Here is a 22213-nt window from a genome sequence, read left to right as displayed (position 1 = left end):
AAAACCAATTGTGAGCCCCCCGCAAAGACAATGACTTTTTTTTATAAGCATTGGTCTTGATAATTATGAGAATTAAAACTGCCACTGGTCTTTTTTTTTTTTCGTTTTATTGAATCACCGTGAGATAGTAGTTATAAGCTCTCATGTTTGGGTTACAATCACACAATGATCAAACACCCATCCCTCCACCAGTGCACATTCCCTACGACCAAGCTGCCGTATTTTGGGGATCTCTGTTTGGAACTTTTTTAGCCCAGGAGCCTCCGTGTATGAAAAGTGAGGTGCTTCCTCCACCTTCTCTGCCCATCTTTCCAACAGTCCATAGTCTCCCAGATCCTGTCCTATGACTTGGAAAGAAATCTAAATTTCTTATCACAAACTATACTACTTTCAGGGAAAATCCTACCTTTCTATCTTATTCCAATTTTATGAAAAAAGTAACCAGTCTTATTTCTGCCCTTGTCAGTTGTATGGCCTTAAGTAAGTCATAAATGTCTTTGAAATTTAGTTTCTTCTTGTGTAAAGATAATAATACTTACAAATTCAATATCTACTCCAATAGTTAATTTTGAGGCTATTTGTGCAGTTTTAAGCATCTATTATGCAACAGGTATTGAAATAGAAGCGAGAGATAAATTATGAGAAAAGAGAATTTATAATCTTATAGACTGAAACACCCCATGGTTTATAAAATGTGAAAACAATCTGCATACTGCCATGCACTAGGCCAATGTAATATGCTATTTATAATTAAGATTAATGTTAATTTTAAATCTTTGTCTCAGATTATCTAGATGCAAAGGCACTGAGAGTAACAGTACCCACCTTTTAGAACTCGCCTTATGGGGCAAAAATGAATAATACCTCTTATAGCTCATTGTTGATAATGCGATTACTTCAGCTCTTCAGTTTAGTGGCAAAGTTAAGACAACGATTAATGAAAAAATAAAAACAAGAGAAATGAATTGGCTAAGCCATAAATATCTTGTCTTCAATGACAAACTATGGTGAATTTCAACCCCAAATCCTTATGCCAAGACATTTTGCTTTTAGACTAGTTAAGTGAAGAAAAGAATATCAACCCAAAGATTTCGTGCATTGCTATAAGCCAATATTTAGAATGTGAATCACTACCTTTAAGAATACAGGCATATGCACAGTAAAAATTACTTTTTCCCCCCGTGTCCCCCAACGCCCATTAAAACTGAATGCAGGGGGCTGGAGCAATAGCACAGCGGGTAGAGTGTTTGCCTTGCATGCGGCCAACCCGGCTTTAATTCCCAGTATCCCATATGGTCCCAAGAGCACTGCCAGGGGTAATTCCTGAGTACAGAGCCAGGAGTAACCCCTGTGCATCGCCAGGTGTGACCCCCCCAAAAAAAATAAATGAAACTGAATGCATTGTAGAGCAGTAGTCCTGTTATGTAGTTGGCATAATTTCTTGAGCACACATTGAGGCTATTGGTATTCTCCTGATGCTACAAAATGGATTCAGGAATGTTTATAACTATGTCCAACCCAGACCCATCACCAAAGTTCAAGCTGTTGCAGGAATCCAATTCTCCTGTCTAATTCCAGTTGCTGTGTACAGACAGAAGAAAATGATATGAGACTTTGGGAAGAGTACAAGTAACTGAGTTACCCAGAATCTGTTCTAGAATTTGTCATGACAGTGAGGAACACTGGTTATCCATAATAACATCAAGCCTGGGAAGAAAAGGTTTGACTGGATGCTCAGAGGCCTGAGCAATAGTACAGTGGGTAGGGCACCTGCCTTGCACACTGCTGGCCTGGGTTTGATCCCAGGTTTGGCACCACATACAATCCCCCTAGCAGTTATCCCTGACTGCAGAGCCCAGAATAAGCCCTCAGTACTGCAGGGTGTGGCCCAAAACACAAAACCAAAAGAAAACAAATCAATTGCACATCAGCCAAGAGTCTTTACTAAAAGAACTCATTTTTTTTTTCAGATACACATGTGTGCCTTCACAATAACAGATGATCATACTCACACAGGGAGAGGGACGATCGATAAGTAAACCCAAAGGTGGTACAGCCCGCCCCCAAGGGCCTGGGTTCCTCTCTGGGCACGCGCAGCTAGAAACAGCCCCTAGACAGCCGGTTTTCAACCCCTGATCCGCGTGGGACGGGCACAGAGGCCCAGCTCTGGGCAACAAAGCTGAACGGCTCCAATTCCAACAGGTACAGCCCGCCCCCAAGGGCCTGGGTTCCTCTCTGGGCACGCGCAGCTAGAAACAGCCCCTAGACAGCCGGTTTTCAACCCCTGATCCGCGTGGGACGGGCACAGAGGCCCAGCTCTGCGCAACAAAGCTGGACGGCTCCAATTCCAACAGGTACAGCCCGCCCCCAAGGGCCTGGGTTCCTCTCTGGGCACGCGCAGCTAGAAACAGCCCCTAGACAGCCGGTTTTCAACCCCTGATCCGCGTGGGACGGGCACAGAGGCCCAGCTCTGGGCAACAAAGCTGAACGGCTCCAATTCCAAACAGGAGACCTTCCCAACTCCTCGCCCAGTGCCAGGGACTGTTTCCGGAGCCGCGGCCGCTAACGCGGCCACGAAATATTTTCCCACTGCATATGCCATAGGAACCATAAGCTAACTTCTTAGATGGAAACTTCTCTATTTTAGCTCAGCCACTAGAAACACAGTTGCCAATAACTCATAAGCCTATCTTAACTCACACTGCATATCAAGCAGAATAGTAACACTGAACGTGAAGGACTAAACCACACCTCTCACAATGGTAAAGCAACGCAAAAGCCCACCAAACATTCATATTGAAGAGTCTAGCCCAGATGACACCAACAGTACTGTAGTGTTAGACAACCTCTCTGACAAGGAATTCAGAAGGGAGCTACTTAGGATGCTTAGGGAATTAAAAGAAACAATGGAAAGCAATGCCAATAGAAGACAAGAGGATCTGAAGGCAGAAATGAGGAAAATGCAATCAGAAATGTCAGACCTGAAAAATCTCGTAGGCGAATTGAAAAGCTCAGTGGAAGGCCTCAGCAGCAGAGTAAGAGCGGCTGAGAACAGAATCAGTGAGCTCGAAGATGAAGTTCAGAGACTCTCCAGAAAAGAGCAGAAAATGGAAAAGAGACTCACAATTCGGGAACAGATGGCAAGAGAAGATCGTGATGAAGCCAAGAGGGGTAACATAAGAATTATTGGAGTCCCAGAGGGACAGGAAGAAAACCTCGATGAAGAAGAAACTGTCAAAGACATCATTGCTACAACATTTCCAGAGCTGAAGAAAACTTGTGACCACATTCAGGAGGCCCGAAGGGTACCAGCTAGAAGAAATCCGAATAAAAATACCCCAAGACACATTCTGATCAAAATGACCAAAACCTTAGACAGAGACAAAATTCTGAAAGCAGCAAGATCGAAGAGAGAAATCTCTTACAAAGGAGCATCCTTAAAATTCACAGCTGATTTTTCTGATGAAACCCTCATGGCCCGAAAACAGTGGTGGGACATAGTAAAAAAACTCAATGAAATAAATGCCTCCCCCAAAATACTTTTCCCAGCAAGACTCTCATTCATAATAGAAGGAACAACACACAGTTTCACAGACAAACAACAGCTCAGGAACTTCATAGACTCAAAACCATGGTTACAAGAACAACTAAATGGGCTACTTTAAGGCAAGAAAGGCCCCTCAAATACACCAAATTTTAACAGAACAATGGGACAAAATCCCATAACAATAATGTCTCTCAATGTCAATGGGCTAAATGCACCAATTAAAAGACATAGAGTGGCAGGATGGATTAGAAAATTGAACCCAACATTCTGCTGCCTGCAAGAAACGCATCTCAATAGTCAAAGCAAACACAGACTCAGAGTCAAAGGCTGGAAAACAATCCTACAGGCAAACAGCTCCCATAAAAAAGCTGGGGTAGCCATCCTTATATCAGGCCACATCGATTTCAGAGTGAGGAAGGTCATAAGAGACAGTGAAGGCCATTTCTTATTGATCAGAGGATCTGTACAACAGGAAGAACTTACAATAATAAATGTATATGCACCTAATGAGAGACCAGCAAAGTACTTAAAACAACTACTCATAGATTTGGAAAAAGACATCAATAGCAACACAATACTAGTGGGAGACTTCAACACTGCTTTGTCACCTCTTGATAGATCAACCAGACTCAAGCTTAGCAAGGACATACTTCATTTGAGGGAAACAATGGAAGAAAGGGACTTAGTAGATATATACAGGACACTTCATCCACAAAAAGCTGAATACACATTCTTCTCAAGCGTACATGGAACATTCTCCAAGATAGACCACATGCTGAGCCACAAAACATGCCTCCATAAAATTAAGAAGGTAGAGATTGTATCAACAATCTTCTCAGACCATAATGCGCTGAAATTAGAAGTAAATCACACACAAAAACAGAAAACTAAATCAAACACCTGGAAATTAAACAGTGCACTATTGAACAACGAGTGGATTAGACAGGAAATCAAAGAGGAAATCAAAAGATTCCTAGAAACGAATGAAAATGAGAACACGAGTTACCAAAACTTATGGGACACAGCAAAGGCTGTGTTAAGAGGAAAGTTTATAGCTCTACAAGCATTCCTCAGGAAGGAGGAGCGAGCACACATAAGTAACCTAACCTCAGAGCTTAAGAGCTTGGAGAAGGACCAAAAAAAGGAGCACAACCCGAACAGGAGAAAGGAAATAATAAAACTCAGAGCAGAGATTAACGAGATGGAAACCCAAAAAACAATCCGAAAGATCAATGAAACCAAGAGCTGGTTCTTCGAGAAAATTAACAAGATCGATAAGCCTCTAGCAAAACTCACAAAGAAAGGGAGAGAGAAAACCCTAATAAACCGAATCAGAAATGAAAAGGGGGTCATTACAACAGAAACCACAGAAATTCAGAGGATCCTCAGGGAGTACTTTGAGAAGCTTTATGCCACGGAACATCAAAACCTCGAGGAAATGGATAAATTCCTAGACTCCTACAGACTCCCAAGGCTGAACCAAGAAGACCTGGAATACCTGAACAGACCTATCACCATCAAGGAAATTGAAATGGTAATAAAAAGTCTCCCCAAGCACAAAAGTCCTGGCCCGGATGGATTCACTAGTGAATTCTTCCAAATCTTTAAAGAGGACTTACTCCCAATGCTCTTTAAGCTTTTCCACGAAATTGAAATATCAAAAACACTTCCAAACAGTTTCTACGAAGCAAATATCACACTGATACCAAAAGCAGACAGAGATACCACAAAGAAAGAGAATTACAGGCCGATATCCCTGATGAACACAGATGCAAAGATCCTCAACAAACTACTAGCAAATAGAATCCAACTACTCATTAAAAAGATCATACACCATGACCAAGTAGGATTCATCCCAGGGATGCAAGGATGGTTTAACATTCAGAAATCAATCAACATAATCCACCATATCAACAAAAGAAAAGATAAAAAGCATATGATCATATCAATAGATGCAGAGAAAGCATTTGATAAGATCCAGCACCCCTTTATGATGAAAACCCTAGCCAAAATGGGTATAGAGGGGACCTTCCTCAACATAATTAAAGCCATCTACCACAAGCCTACAGCAAGCATCATCATCAATGGGGAAAAACTGAGAGCCTTCCCTCTAAGATCAGGGACGAGACAGGGATGCCCACTCTCTCCACTGCTGTTCAATATAGTACTGGAAGTACTTGCAATAGCGATTAGGCAGGAAAAAGATATTAAGGGCATTCAGGTAGGAAAGGAAGAAATCAAGCTCTCACTATTCGCAGATGATATGATACTCTACTTAGAGAACCCAATAACTTCCACCAAAAAACTCCTAGAAACAATAGACTCGTATAGTAAAGTTGCAGGTTATAAAATCAATACCCAAAAGTCCATGGCTTTCCTATACGCAAACAGTGAGAGAGAAGAAAGCAACATGAAAAAAACAATCCCATTCACAATTGTGCCCCAGAAAATCAAGTACCTAGGAATCAGCTTAACTAAGGAAGTAAAGGACCTGTACAAAGAAAACTACAAAACGCTACTTCAGGAAAAAAAGAGGACATGAGGAAATGGAAAGATATCCCCTGCTCATGGGTCGGGAGACTTAACATTGTCAAAATGGCAATACTACCGAAAGCATTGTATAAATTCAATGCAATCCCTATAAGGATACCCATGACATTCTTCAAAGAAATGGAGCAAACACTCTTGAAATTATATGGAACAATAAGCCCCCACGAATAGCTAAAGCAATTCTTGGGAAAAAGAAAATGGGAGGAATCAACCTCCCGAACTTCAAACTGTACTACAAAGCAGTAATAATTAAAACAGCATGGTACTGGAACAAAGGCAGAACTGCAGACCAATGGAACAGGGTTGAATACACTGACATCTCTCCTCAATCTTATGCTCATCTAATCTTTGATAAAGGTGCAAGTAATGTGAAGTGGAGTAAGGAAAGCCTCTTTAATAAATTGTGTTGGCATCACTGGACGGCTACATGCAAAAAAATAGGCTCAGAACTCTGCCTAACACCATGTACAAAAGTAAGATCAAAATGGATTAAAGACCTCAACATCAGACCAGAAACCATAAGGTACATTGAAGATAAAGTTGGCAAAACCCTCCATGACATTGAAGCTAATGGTATCTTCAAAGATGCCACGCCACTGGCCGAGCAAGTGAAAACAGAGATAGATAAATGGGACTATCTTAAACTAAGAAGCTTCTGCACCTCCAAAGAAACAGTGACCAAAATACAAAGACAGTCTACAGAATGGGAAAGGATATTCACCGAATACACATCTGACAAGGGGTTGATATCCAGGATATACAAAATACTGGTTAAACTCCACAAGAAGAAAACATCCAACCCCATCCAAAAATGGGGCAATGAAATGAACAGAAACTTTCTCAAAGAAGAAATCCGAATGGCAAAAAAGCACATGAGAAAATGCTCTACATCATTAATCATCAGGGAGATGCAGATCAAAACCACAATGAGATACCATCTCACACCTCAGAGACTGGCCCACATTCAAAAGAACAAAAGCAACCGATGCTGGCGTGGATGTGGCGAGAAAGGGACACTCCTTCACTGTTGGTGGGAATGTCCACTGGTTCAGCCCTTCTGGAAAACAGTATGGACGATTCTCAAAAAATTTGAAATTGAGCTCCCATTTGAGCCAGCAATACCACTCCTGGGAATATATCCCAGAGAGGCAAAAATGTATAGTCGAAGTGACATCTGCACTTTGTTGTTCATTGCAGCACTCTTTACAATAGCCAGAAACTGGAAGAAACCTGAATGCCCAAGAACAGAGGACTGGTTAAAGAAACTTTGGTACATCTACACAATGGAGTACTATGTAGCTCTTAGAAAAGATGAAGTCATGAAATTTACATACAAGTGGTACAATATGGAAAGTATCATGCTAAGCGAAATGAGTCAGAAAGAGAGGGATAGACATAGAAAGATTGCATTCATCTGGGGGATATAAAGTAACAAAGTATGAGATTAATACCCAAGAATAGCTGAGATCAGCACCAGGAGGATTACTCCATAACTTAGAGGCCAGCCGGGTATCCTAGAGGAAAGGGCTGTCCAGATAGAGAAGGGAGCACCAAATAAAGGATGTTTGGAGGATCCTCCCAGGAGGGGAGATGCATGTCGAAAGTAGACTATGGACTGAACATGTTTGCCACTCAATGCCTCTTTTGCAGACCACAACACCCAAAAGGAGAGAGAGAACACAGGGGATTGCCCTGCCACAGAGACAGGGGGGATGGGGGGATGGGGGTGGGAGGGATATTATCCATGGTGGTGGAAAATGGGCACTGGTGGAGGGATGGGTATCTGATCATTGTATAATTGAAACCAAAGCACAAAAAATTGTAAATCTACAACTTTAAAAAAAATAAAATAAAATAAAGGGGAAAAAAAAAAAAGTAAACCCAAAGGTACTATAATAATTTATCCCTGACTATAGGACGTAGGGCTGGAGCGATAGCACAGTGGTAGGGCATTTGCCTTGCACGCAGCCAAATGGCCGACCCGAGTTCGATTCCTCCGCCCCTCTCGGAGAGCCTGGCAAGCTACGGAGAGTATCACGCCCGCACGGCAGAGCCTGGCAAGCCCCCCGTGATGTATTCGATATGCCAGACACAGTAACAATGAAGTCTCCAATGGAGACATTACTGGGGCCGCTCGAGCAAATCGACAAACAACGGGAGGGCCTTTACCTTTACCTTTATAGGACGTAGGAAGATAAAAGGGTACTCCCAATCCTTCAGCCTTATTAGTTCAGAAAAGAAAATATGACTGAATTTAGGTCAACGAGACATGAGGAGAAACTGACTGGGGCACACACCCTCCACCACAGAAGTATCATTATCTTTCCCATAAGCTTTTTATTTTCTTTTCTTACCCCTCTTCCTCTGTTAAGATGTGCAGCTGTTGGTTGCCTCATTTGCAGCAAGAAATGATCTTTCATCTTCCAGAGAGAAGGGGAGAAAATGAAAGGGCTAATGGCTTGAATATGATGTAGTCAAGGATAATTTGGTTTTAGAGGGCAAGCAACAACAGCCTGAAGCAACAACCTGTGCCCAAGGCATAAGACTGAGAAAACAGAAGACGGGGCAGAGAAAGAGTAGATCCCACTGAATAACATGGTAGCCCATTCCAACTGTGCTCAACTTTGGCTTATTCAGGTATTGACGTGGTCGCTCGCAGGAAATTATAATTCAGTATAATAATATGACAAATGTCATGATCATAATATCACAAAATCACACAATCACAACCATCCTGTTATTCGTCGATTGCCTCAAGCAGGCCCCAGTAACGTCTCTTCGTCCTAGCCCTGAGATTTTTTTTTTTTAAAAAGTGCCATATTCAAGGCTCTTTCGGAGTTAGGAGAATGAGACCCTTCATAGTTACTGGTATTTGGCATATTGGGTATGCCACGGGGAGTTTGCCAGACTCTGCCGATCATAATATAAATAATAGATATAAATAATTCAGTGCTAACTATACACAAGACCAGCTAAGAATCATACAGATTGTGTCATTCACTCCTTCCAATAACACTAGCATCAGACTGATTTGGGTGGATGACCTTCCAGAAATGTCTGATTTCCACCCACCTCCATTCCTAAACTCTTCCAAGTTGCCTTTTTTTTCTCTCTTTCTCAAACCCTACACATTATTCTAGCAAAGGCTGACCTTATTCTGGCAAATGGCCAGTTTCCACTTTGTGAAGGCACAATACTTGGCTTCAATAGTGTCATTCTAGAAGATTCCTACATCAATAGACATTAGCAGTCTTGTGGAACACAGTCCTGAAACTCTGAAACAACTTTCTGTGTATGTTGGGGGGATTCCTGCAAGTATACACACATACACACACAAGAACAATTTATCACAAATATTTAAAGACTGAGAGACGTAGGCTGGATTTCCCAACTATCACACCTCCCTCTTTCTTCAAGTGATTAGTCACAAAGGAAGAAAAAACATCTCGGTTATATTTACATCTCTTCTGACTACACAGCAAGGGTGTTTTGTAATTTTATGAAATGAAACTAAAATTCTAGAGAATGACTGATGCATTTATTGCTATTATCAGCTATTACTAACCAGTTTTCTTCTTTAAATATCCTCTGCCTTCTTCCCAAGACCCTCTTCGCAGCAGAAGGGAGCCTGCTGATGGAAGGGAAATACCAGATGCTATCTACCGGCTGTTTACATACTGGACCCTTTCTACAAAGAACATTTTGGTCTATTGTTAGGCAATATACAGCACAGAAGGTATGACACTGTATAAATACATAATAATACACAGACATACTTGCTCAGAAATAAGTTTAAAGTGAGAACTTCTTTAGGAATTCACTGTAAAATAAGCAAATAAGGAACACTATTGTATCCACATTACCTAAAGTACAGTAATATTTTTTAAAAAGGAGGAATACAAAAAAATAATTAAGATGCAGCATAAAATAAGATTGGGTGAGAAATATTGATAAAATTATTATTTATATGCGCATGTTGGCAAATAAGCATTTACATATATTAAATATGCATATGGACTCAATACATACATAAAGGCTAACATACTAAATGTAGATATCTGCAAGAGATGTTATTTTTGCTTGCTCATTTTCATTTTGGGTTTTGAAACTTCTAGCCTCCACTCATCAGTAATGGGACTTTGGGGTCAGTGGGAACATTTGGTCCTGGTACACTAAACATGGACCTCCTCCAACTAACCATGCACTCAGAATTTGAAATTTTTAAAAAAGATTTTGTACATATATGTTTTTTTAAAATCTTTTCTATGGGTTTTAGTTTGTTATCAGTATAATATATTTCTCTTCTTCATCATCAGGGCATGGTTTACTCTCTGAAGGAACTATACAGACTACTGTATACAGACTACTGGCCAACAGCTAGAAGCATCCCTAAGTCTCACAAACCAGAATTCAAGTTGTTCTTTAATTATCTTTAAGTTCCATTGCTTTTCATCCAATAACAAAGAAAAGCAAAAGGTAAGAGCATATCATAAAGTCCCTCCCGTTGATCGTCGATTTGCTCTAGCGGACCCAGTAACGTCTCCATTGGAGACTTTGTTGTTACTGTGTCTGGCATATCGAATACTCTTGGTAGCTTGCCGGGCTCTCTGAGAGGGGCGGAGGAATCGAACTCGGGTCGGCTATGTTGGCCGCTTGTAAGGCGAACACCCTACCCGCTGTGAACCAGTGATGCCCATTGTCACTGAGCATTATGGGCCTCCAGATGCCAGAGGAGCACCAGTGGGCTGGGCCTGAGGATGATGAGATTCCCTCTAAGGCCTAAGCTTTGGCAATTCTGAATTGTCCACACTATCAAAGCAGAAGGACAGTGTCAGCTTTGGCGATGGTTCACAGGACTTACTGCATTCAAGGAAATTAGCTGGGGCCCTGCGTGATGAATGATAGGGGAGGAAGGGGCAGCATTGGTTAGAAAGAGCACTTTCCCCACTCCAACCAGCCAGGGCCTGCAGTGAGGGTGAGCAGAGTTGATGGAGTCTTTGAGTTGACACATATGCTGGGGAGGAGCTGGACTGCATGACTAGTACATACACTCTCCTGATCCCGACAGTTCTACTTAGCTATACTGAGCTGGACAATAGCTTAGGAATGGGGAGTGGGAGTTGGGGAGGAGTGGTGGGGTGGGAATGGGGATAGAGGAAATTTGTGAAGGTGATCAAAGGAAACAAACTCCCAGTTACAAGAGGAATAAATTCTGGAGACCTAATATACAACCTGGTGACCATAACTAATGGTACTGTACTGTACACTGGAAAGTTGCTAGGAGAGAGTTGTACTGTACTACAGTTGTTGCTGTAGTTTGAGAGTTTTTTGTTTGTCTGTCTATTTGATTGTTTGGTCCAAGCCTGTTTGTCCTCAGGGATCACAGCTGGTGGGATTTGGTGGACCATTTGTGGCACTGGGAAACGAAACTGGGCCCTTTCCACTGCACTATCTCCCCCACCTCCTAGAAGAGAATTTTTTTGAAGTTCTTAACAGTGTACAAGCAAAATAATTATGTGAGGTGGTAGGTGTGTGATTAACTTTATTGTGGTAGGCATTTTGTCATATGTGCAGATATTATGTGTTGTCTATCAGGGCTAGAGATACAGGACAAGGGTTAATGCACTTGCTCTGCATGCAATTCACTCCAGTTCAATCCCTGGCACCTCATCTGGTTCCATGAGCACTTCCAGAAGTGATCTCTGAGCACAGAGCCATGAGTAAGCCTTGAAAAATGCTGGATGTTGCCCCAAACCCAAATAAACAAAATTTTTAAAAAATTTAAATAGGGGCCAAAGTGACAGTACACAGGGAAGGTGCTTGCCTTGCACATAGGTGACCCAGGAGCAATCGCCAAACCATATATGGTCCCCTGAACACCACTGTGATCCTTGAGCACAGAGCCAGGAGCAAATCCTGAACATCACTGGGTATGTCATCCCCCATAAATTAAGTTTATCATGTATTATCAGTTGCTAATTTCTAATAGCCATAAAAAAACTACAAGCAAGGAAAATTATCAATTTGTTTCATTTTATAGAGTCAGTGTCTTACCCTCTACAGAAATTCTATTATATTCTAGCTCCTACCCTACTCTTATCCCCCCTTCCTGCGTACACACCCCTTTACCACACACACACACACACACACACACACACACACACACACACACTGAGACGTTCGCAGAGATACTTACTCAAGGTAGTAGGAAAGAAAATTAGAAAAACATATAGTACACAAGCAAACTTAGATTTCTAGAATTCCTAAACTTTCCAAAGGTTTGCAGAAACCTAAGCTTTAAAATGGACGTAAACACCATGGCATTGATAGTGGTTTTCTCAACTACACTTTCTTCTAGCTTTTTGCTTCAGTATTAGTCTTGAGTACAAGTCTGTATGTTCTAATCCCAAAAATAAACTAGGGGTAGGTGGGTAGGGGATAGACATGTTTTCCCACAAAAACTGCTTTGGGAGGTTGGAAATACTGTACAGCAGGCAAGGTGCTTGCCTTGCACGAGGCCAGCCTGTGTTCAATCCCCAGAATCCCATATGGCTTCCTAAGCACCACCTAGGAGTGATCCTTGTACACAGAGCAAGGAGAAAACCTAAACAAAGGCAGGCATGGCCCCCAAAACAACACAGAATTGTTTTGAATTTATCAATGCAAATACTGCATTCTTAATGCAATTCCATTGATTTTTTTTCCCTTTTACATTTCTGAACTGACTTCATTTTTCTAGAGAATGCCGCGTCCTGGTTGGTTTTGGGTTGAGTTCCTGAACTAAGTTTTCCCTGGAGAAGGGAAGGGGCTTCCTTTTGATTAATCATGTACTACTCTAGAATTGGTGCAAGAGTCAGTTTCTTTCAAGCTTAAAGGACAAAGTGGAGGAAAGAGTAGTTTTTTTTTTTTTTTGTTTTTTTTTTTTTTTTTAACAAACTGCTCAGTAATGCTGGGGTTTTGGAGAATGATTTGCATATGATGCCTGGAGGGAATTCTGTGTCACACTCATGCTAAGTGACTGTTCTACCTCTTAAGCCATATTCCCTGGCTCCAAAAAGAAGTCAATTTTTGAATAAACTAGGTGTTTTTCTTAGATAGGGGAGTGATAATCAGTCCAGGGTAGAAATCTAATGAAATGTCCTATAATCTATCTTTCCTGCTCCCAAACTTCCATATATACTATTCCTAATTATATATGTTCCTAATTAAAATTTGCACTTAAAAACACCTTCATAATTCCCAGGACTGAGGCATTTCAGCATCATTCAGTTCTAAGAGCCAGGACACAGAGACACAGAGGCCTTTTGCTCAGGCTTAACCGGGCTTCTCATGGTTTTTGCAAACTTATACAAAAGGATGTGATGTGTATCTATTGGTAATGCTAGAAAAAGAGCTTGGTTGCTATAAAAATCCCCATATGTCATGGAGGAGGACAGAAAATACTATACACCAATCACTATTGCACTGTCTGGACATGGCAAGTTTTCAATGCTTCGTCAGTGTATCTGAGGGCAATTGATTTTCTTCTCTCCTTCCTTTCCATTTGTTGTTGTTTCTGTGGTGAAGGGAGGCAGCTCACACTTGGGTGCTGTGTTCATCAGGGCTTGCCAGGATCACCCACTTTAGTTGTGGTGCTCACACCACCTTGGTTACAACGTACTGGAAACACCAAGAGCAGACCTGCTCAGACCACCTTCTCGCAAGTGGGCAGTGCCAGGGATGACTCCTCCTCACTGTTTTCAAGCTTGCAAGGAAGGGAGTAAGCTCAGCCCCTGGCAGCAATTGATTTTTATTACTAAGAGTGTCTCCTTTTAGCTCATCTTTCATGGTTCCTCTGAGAGGATCTTTGGAAAGGACTATCGATTTGAGAACCCAACAAAACAAAATAAAACTCCTGTAGAGTTTTCTTCCCATCCAATCACTCTCACAATGACTGTGGGATTGAGAGGGAGGGATTATAGATTTCCACAAAATAATATCCTCAGGGAGGCCTCAGGAACTGATAGCATTACTATGCATGGTGACAGACACTGGTATTGTCCAGACTATTGAATCACAACAGGACTAAGGGCCTCCTGCAGTGTCTACTTTAAGGATTCTCAGAGAATTAGGTGCACTTTCATCTCAGAACCCTTGACTTGGACATTTTTGGGGGAGGTGGGTTGTGATTTCTTTTTTTTAATTAGTGAAACACCATGAGGTACAGTTGTAGACTTACAAATTTTTGTGCCTGGGTTTCAATTATACAATGTTCGAGTACCCATCCCTCCACCAGTGCCCATTTTCCACCACCACTGATCCCAGTATCCCTCCCATCCCCCTCCCCCCCCATCCACCCAGCCTCTGTGGCAGGGCATTCCCCGGTTGTGATTTCTTTAGCAAATCTGCAATAGACTTTCTTAAAACTAAATGGACTATGGGACTGGAGAGAGAGTACAGTGGGTAGGGTGTCTGCCTTCCACTTGACTGACCTGTATTCAATCCCCAGCATCCCATATGGTCCCCCCAATCACTGCCAGGAATAATTCCTGAGCAGAGCTAGTAGCAATCCCTGGGCATTGCTGGGTGTGCTTTCCCTCAAAAAGCAAAACAAAACAAAGCAAAAACCCTGAGTACAATACTAGTCTATTCATGATCTGTTCCAGCTATAGTCCATGGGTGGAGAATGTGCAGCCCACAGACTGTGGGCACCCACAAAATCACGTGGTTTGGTCTGAGTATATGAGAAAAAAGACACAGGACGGTATCCTACTTGACTGCCCATGTCCCTCCATCTCATAATATATGAGCCTCAAGTGATGTCATGAATATTCAAATAGCCCATGGCAGGAAAAAATGGTTTCCCACCCTACACAGAGACCTTGTCTGGTTGTTCTTTATGAGTCTGTTCCAGCAAGAGACCTTCAGGCATACACTAGCCAAGTGGCCACTGCCCCTTTCGGCATTTTGTGTCACCCTTCCCCAGCTCTATCACAACTGCTTTACCAGAGATGTGTATTGTCCTTCACGCCTGTCAGCTGCAGGTGCTTAGAAAAAGGGTGACAAAGTATCAGGCATCTTCTGGGCTTCAGTCTTTCAGCCTTCTCTTGCGTTTTTAGATCTTTGCTTGGTTTCCACAGCTTGACTTACTGCTCAATTAGTTTGCATTGTTCAACACCACAGGAGTCCATATTACCAGACTTGTACCGCGTTGGAGGGTTCTTGACAATGAGCATATCTTGCAACAATTTTGTATTTGCTACCTTCTCTGCTTTTGCCCTAGGCTTCTATTTAGGTTCAAAGAAGCAGGGAGCATTTCATTACTCCATGATTTGTTTTTTTCTCTGAAAGACCGATCATAGGGGCCAGAGCAGTAGGTACAACAGGTTGGGTGTTCACCTTCAAGCAACTATCCTGAATTTTATCCCTGGAATCCTATATGTCCCTCTGGACCCCACCAGAAGTGATCCCTGAATGCAGAGTCAGGAGTATCCCCTGAGAACAGGCAGGTGTTACTCCAAAACAACAACAACAACAAAAAGGTTACCATGAAATTTCAGTCATCAGCTTAGGGTTAGAAACTTCTCTCTAAGGACAATGGAAAGCAAACAGGATGAGAACACTATTTGGGTTTCCCAAAGAGGAATTGATAGAGCTATGCTTGGAGTATCACGCTTCACTCAAGTGAGAGAAAGAATCCGGAGTTCTGATCAAGAATCAGGGACACTCTCTCGTTGCCAAGGCATCAAAAATCTGATGGGCTGGACACGTAATGAGATTTGCAAATGACCACTGGACTAGAGCCATTACCAACTGGATTCCACAGGACGTCAAAAGGTCGCATGGCCGCCCACCTATGAGATTGTCAGACTTCTTTGTCATGACCCTGAACAATCGGTTTGAGGCTCTTCGTGTTCCTAGAATGAACAGATGCCATTGGGCTACACTAGCACATGACAGGGACGAATGGAGATGTTACTGGTGCCCGCTTGAGCAAATCGATGAGTAACGGGATGTCAAGTGATCAAGTGATCAAGTCTCATTTCTATAAATGCACTCAATTTGGTAGAAATACATTCTCTTTCCCCTCATTTCAAATTAATGTTTTTGTAGTAAACACATGACTTTTCTTTAAATAAGAGACATAAAAATTGTTTATATTCTTCATAATTTAAACATCAAAAAATAGGGTCAATCATAGAAAGATTGCATTCATCTGGGGAATATAAAGTAACAAAATGAGAGACTAACACCCAAGAATAGCCAAGAAAAGTACCAGGAGGTTCACTCCATGACTTGGAGGCCAGCCACACATGCTGGGGGAGAAGGCAGCTCAGATAGAGAGGGGAGCACCAAGTAAAGGGTGTTGGGAGGACCCTCCCAGGATGAGAGATGCATGCTAAAAGTAGACTATAGACGGAACATGATTGCCACTCAATGCCTCTTTTGCAAACCACAGCACCCAAAAGGAGAGAGAGACCAAAGGGAATGCCCTTCCACAGGGGTGGGGTGGGACAGGGGGTTGGGGGGTGGGAGGGATGCTGGGAGCATTGGAAGTGGGGAATGGGCACTGGTGGAGGGATGATACTCAATCATTGTATAACTGAAACCCAAGCACAAAAAATTGTAAGTCTACAACTGTACCTCATGGTGTTTCACTAATAAAAATTTTAAAAAAAGAATTTTATAAGAAAATAAAATAGGGTCAAAGATATGAAACAGCAGGTAGAAACCTTGCCTTGCATGTAGCTGACCTTGGCGGCCTATATGGTCCCCTAAGCACCGCCAGGAGTGATGCCTGAGAGCAGAGCCAGGAACAAGCCCTGAGTACAGCCAGGTATGGCACAAAAGCCCAAAATAAACAAATAAAAGAACCCAAACTGGCATTTCTTTGGTATTTTATATCAATTATATATGTGTTATTTTCTTTAATGAAGTTTTTATATATATTTATAAATTTATATAAATTATATATAATATAATAATATAACATACGGTAGTCAGGGGATCATACCCAACAGTTCGAGAGAAGTACCGAGGCATTCAACTTGAGGTCTACCCTTGAATACTCCTAGCTCAGTTCTCAGGAGTCACTCGTGGCAGTGCTCAGGAAACTATGCAGTGCCATGCTGAAAAGTATACCAACCCATACAAAACATGTGCTCAGTTCTTCAAGCCATCTTTCCAGCCCTGAAAGTGCCACACTGCTTCTCAGGGCTACACCCCCAGGATATGGGAAGGGCAGGTAGTATCAGAGATCAAACTCGGGACCTCACCCATGTACACACACTGAACATATAAGAAAAAATTGATTTAGATTGAAACCTAAAGTTGTTGGGGGAAAAATTATGAGGCTTTTTATAACATATTAGCAAATTTGTTTGGGACGTGATACTAATTTGTATTCTCACTGGCAATCTGTGAGAATCCCTAGAAATTGAATTATTAAAACGACTGGAGCGAAAGCACCGTGGGTAGGGCGTTTGCCTTGCAAGGCGCCGACCTGAGTTTGATTCTTCCGTTCCTCTCGGAGAGTCCGGCAAGCTACCAAGAGTATCCTGGCCGCACGCCAGAGCCTGGCAACCTCCCTGTGGCATATTTTATATGCCAAAAACAGTAACAAGTCTCACAAAGGAGATGTTACTGGTGCCCGCTCAAGCAAATCGATGAACAACAGGAGGACAGTGCCACAGTGTGATTTTCATCTTGAGGAATTTAAAAACTGAATTATTTTTCAATGCTGAATCTAGAAAAAAAACAGGTTAAGTAAAATAGAGGCTATTTAGAAATTTAAGGGGGAAAATTGTGTTAAAATCTGTTGCAAACAACAAATAAGCATTTGTGGGTAGGAAAGGAAATCTACTCTGGGAAATGCTAGTAAATACAATTTCCTCTCATTTGACTCATACCATATGGGAGTCTCTGTCACCCAAATATCAGGCTGGTGTATATATTTATATGAACTCTTTTGCTGTATTGCCTTACTTGATTCTTTCAGATAAAAAACATTATGGAATGCTGATTTACAACTCTGTTAGGGAGTTTGAGGATTCGTATGGTTTATCTCTGTCTGCACTAAAGAACGGCTTCTTTGAGGTTGTATCTCACAAATATCCTCAGTTATTGGAAAGGAGGTTCCCATCCACTACTGTATTGCACAGTATTAAAACATGATTTTTAGTGTTCCCATCTGAGTCATGATGTGACATATTTCCACCACCTGAGATACACAATTCCCTTTTCTATCCTAATGTTTCTGAAAACAGTATGATTCTTTATTAAGAATTAAGTTTTATGTTTAATGGGTATAGCTTCTCTTTCCACTTGTTAAAATAGAGAAATAAAAAAGAGCTCCTAGGGGCTGGAGCGATAGCACAGCTGGTAGGGCGTTTGCCTTGCACGCAGCCAACATGGCCGACACAGGTTCGATTCCCAGCATCCCATATGGTCCCCCGAGCACCGCCAGGAGCAATTCCTGAGTGCATGAGCCAGGAGTAACCCCCTGAGCATCGCCAGGTGTGACCAAAAAGCAAAAAAAAAAAAAAAAAGAGCTGTTATTCTGTTGATGGACCCCTTCTCAGCATTTATATAGAATATAAACGTGCATTGTAGGCCTGGGTAGGAAAAGATTCTCTCTCATAGAAATTGGTTAGTCCAAATGTCTGGCAGGCAGCAGGCTTGCAAATTCCCTTTTTAAAATTTTGTTTCGACATCATTTTAGGTAAAAATCTCTAAAGGTAGAGCCAGACAGTTGAATTTCACTTTGGTTATTGCAGTGTTAGTTAGAATCATAACTCTTAAATTTGGAGAATTTTTTTTAATTATCTGGTGACAATAAATAAATATTTAGGTTTTACTTTTCCATTTCAATTTTTTTTTAAAGAAAGAACCTCCTTTCTCCTCATTAAACAATTATTTACACCACCATTTGGCCAAAAATATAGGTTATTTTCCCACGTAGGTTAGAAAATTATTTGAGTTTAGCTTTCTAGGTACAATATGGTTGAAATAAGATTTCAGTGTGGATATTTTGGCCCATATTAGATAAATACCTTTTATCTGAAGTGCCAAAATATAGCAATAGTTAATATTTTGTAGAATTTGCTTCAGCTACGATTTCTTGTGACAGTCCCTGGGGCTGGGCAATGTCTGAATATTCCTTACTTGAATGCATAGTGCCTCAAACAGGTCAGGCTGAGTATCTGAAGACAAATGGGGCCTCCCTGTCTCCCCAACCTCTATTCTTCTTACTCTCCCCACTTCCCTCCCTCTATTTTTCCTCTTTCACTCCATACAATTTTCCATATGGATGCTTAATTTCCTTATGGCATTAACAGCCTCAGTGGCGTCAGATGTCATTGGCAGCCACTAGTCCCCAGCAGGAGCAGCCCCGAAGGCCCAGGTGGGAGTTGCTTTTGATGGGTTGTGTTCTATTGGTTACAAGCAAGTCTTCAAGGTCAGTCCATATTCAAGAAAATTAGATTTTTCATGAAATGAGTCAGAAAGAGAGGGATAGACATAGAAAGATTGCATTTATCTGGGGAACATAAAGTAACAAAATAGGAGACTAAATCCAAGAGTGGCCAAGATTAGTACCAGGAGGTTTGCTCCATGGCTTGGAAAAGGGAAAAGGGAGCTCAAATAGAGAAGGGAGCACCAAATAAAGGGTGTTGGGAGGATCCTCCCAGGATGGGCGAAGCATGCTGAAAGTAGACTCTAGACCAAACATGATTGCTACTCAATGCCTCTCTTGCAAAACACAGGACCCAAAAGAAGAGAGAGAGAACAAGGGGGAATGCCCTACCACAGAGGCAGTGTGGGATGAGGGATGGGGGGTGGGAGGGATACTGTGACCTACGGTGGTAGAAAATGGGCACTGGTGGAGGGATGGGTATTTGATCATTGTATAATTGAAATCCAAGCACAAAAATTTATAAGTCTACAACTGTACGTCATGGTGTTTCACTAAAAAAAAATTTTAAAACATAAATAAAAATTTATTTTATTTAATCGCCATGAAAAAAAGAAAATTAGATTTTTCTTTTAAATGGAGGAGTATCAAAGAATTAATGTTTCTTTAATATTTCACAGGGGGAAAAATTCTCCAGTTTTAAAAATAAGGGGACAAGCTATAAATACTTGGATGGTTCAGTGTTTTGGAGAAAGATGTTAAAGATGAAACAGTCCTGTATATGTTGAAAAAAATTATAAACACACTTTCTGACCTCACTAGGCTGCCATGCCCAAGAATATTCACTGAAATCAAAGGATGGGCTATTATGGACATATAAGCAAAGATGAACACACCTGCCCAAGGAGAGGAAAGCTTAGGAAAAACAGATGAATTTCCAAGCACTTAGGATAGGGGATTGGAATCAAAATTATGTTGAGAATTAAAACTCCATTCAACCCCTTTCAGCATGTGTCTGGAGACTAACATTCTTGGTTATGATATTGGTCAGATGCAACTTTTCATTCCTTCCACCTTGACTCATCAGTGAAGACTGACTCTGAGCCCTCATTGTTTATGAATTTCCATCATAATGATTCGTATAAAATTAAACTTCCCTTGCCCTAACTCTGGCTACTAACTCTAACCCTAGCCTAGGGCACTATCTACACTATACTACAGCAACAGAATTGGAAAATCAACCATTAAAGTGCAAAAAGGACAAAGAGATTGACCCAGAGATCAATTGGAGATGAATTTTTTTATCCCATGGTGGAAAATGGAAAAGGTAGATGAAAGAGACTCAGCCAGAATCAACACAAATATTCTATCTGTTATCCTGAAACTATCCCAAGACAGCTCCAAGAATATGAGATGAATTACTCACTCCCTTTAGTTCCCCCCAGAATCAATTCCATGTAGGTCACACCACAATTAGAAAAAAAAAAAACCCTTACGCATCTGCAGGCCTAGCACCTGGCTTATTTCTCAGGCTCCCAGAAAAGAGTGAAAAATGGGAGTGCAAAACTGATCCAAAAGGCCATGAAGATGGCAACAGGTATTTTATTACTTATTTATTTACTTATTCTTAAACTTTTTTTATTGAATCACTGTGACACAGACCCTGACAAAGCTGTTCACGATTGGATTTAAGTCATACAGTATGCCAACACCCATCCCTCAATCAGTGTACATTTCCCAGCACAAGTGTCCCCAGGTTCCCTCCCATCATCCACCCCCCCAACCCCTGCCTGCCTCTATGGCAGGTGCTTTCCTTCTCTCTCTCTTTCTCTCTCTCTAACTCCCTCTCTCTCTCTCTCTCTCTCTCTCTCTCTCTCTCATTTTTGGCATTGTGGTTTGCAATATGGATGCTGAAAGGTTATCAAGAACATCCCTTTACCTACTTTTAACACTCAGATCTTGCCCAGCGCGATCATGGTATCAGGTATTTTAAACATGTGCAATATCCAGAACCAGGGAGATAACTCTAAGGGTTGACGCATGTACGTTGGATGCCGGCATCCCAGACTCAATTGCTGGTGGCCCATGGTTTCCAGAGCACTAAGTCAGGAATAGCCCTTGAGCACAACTGGGTGTGCCCCCTTCAAAAAACGCTGCATGCAATATCCATCATAACCGGTCACTGTCACTGTCACTGTCCTCCCGTTGTTCATCGATTTGCTCGAGCGGGCCCAGTAACGTCTCCATTGGAGACTTTGTTGTTACTGTGTTTGGCATATCGAGTACATCACGGGGAGCTTGCCAGGCTCTGCCGTGCGGGCGAGATACTCTTGGTAGCTTGCCGGGCTCTCTGAGAGGGGTGGAGGACTCGAACTCGGGTTGGCCATGTTGGCTGCATGCAAGGCAAACGCCCTACCGCTGTGCTATCGCTTCAGCCAGTCATGTGAAATTAAATGCCTGGTCTTAACCTGGTGACTTCCTGGCTCAGTCACCCAACTCTCACTACCCTAAGTCTGCACATTCCTTCCCAGCCATCTCTCCATCCAACACAACACTGCTTATTAAGCTCCCAGTTGTATTCTAGAAGATACTTTTCTTTTCACCAGGCATCTGCCCAGGTGGTGGTGGAGAAGAAGAGGAAACCCTCTAGCAGTTTTTATCTGTGTTATTTCAGAAAAGAGTGAACATGGAGTCAGGAATGTAGCTCAACTGTAAAACATATACTT

At 41.8% G+C, this 22213-nt stretch overlaps 1 protein-coding gene and 1 pseudogene across 2 annotated transcripts in view; one reads left to right on the top strand and one right to left on the bottom strand.

Moving 5' to 3' along the window:
- Window positions 1–22213, bottom strand: part of FRMD3 (FERM domain containing 3) — a 299884-nt gene that overhangs the window by 144991 nt on the left and 132680 nt on the right. The gene's annotated exons all lie outside the window — the stretch shown is intronic.
- Window positions 21462–22213, top strand: part of LOC130042598 (S-adenosylmethionine decarboxylase proenzyme-like) — a 133021-nt pseudogene continuing 132269 nt past the window's right edge.

The sequence above is a fragment of the Sorex fumeus genome, unplaced genomic scaffold, assembly GCF_029834395.1.
Source record: "Sorex fumeus unplaced genomic scaffold, SorFum_2.1 ptg000106l, whole genome shotgun sequence".
NCBI lineage: Eukaryota > Metazoa > Chordata > Mammalia > Eulipotyphla > Soricidae > Sorex > Sorex fumeus.
This window is presented reverse-complemented; position numbering and strand designations above follow the sequence as displayed.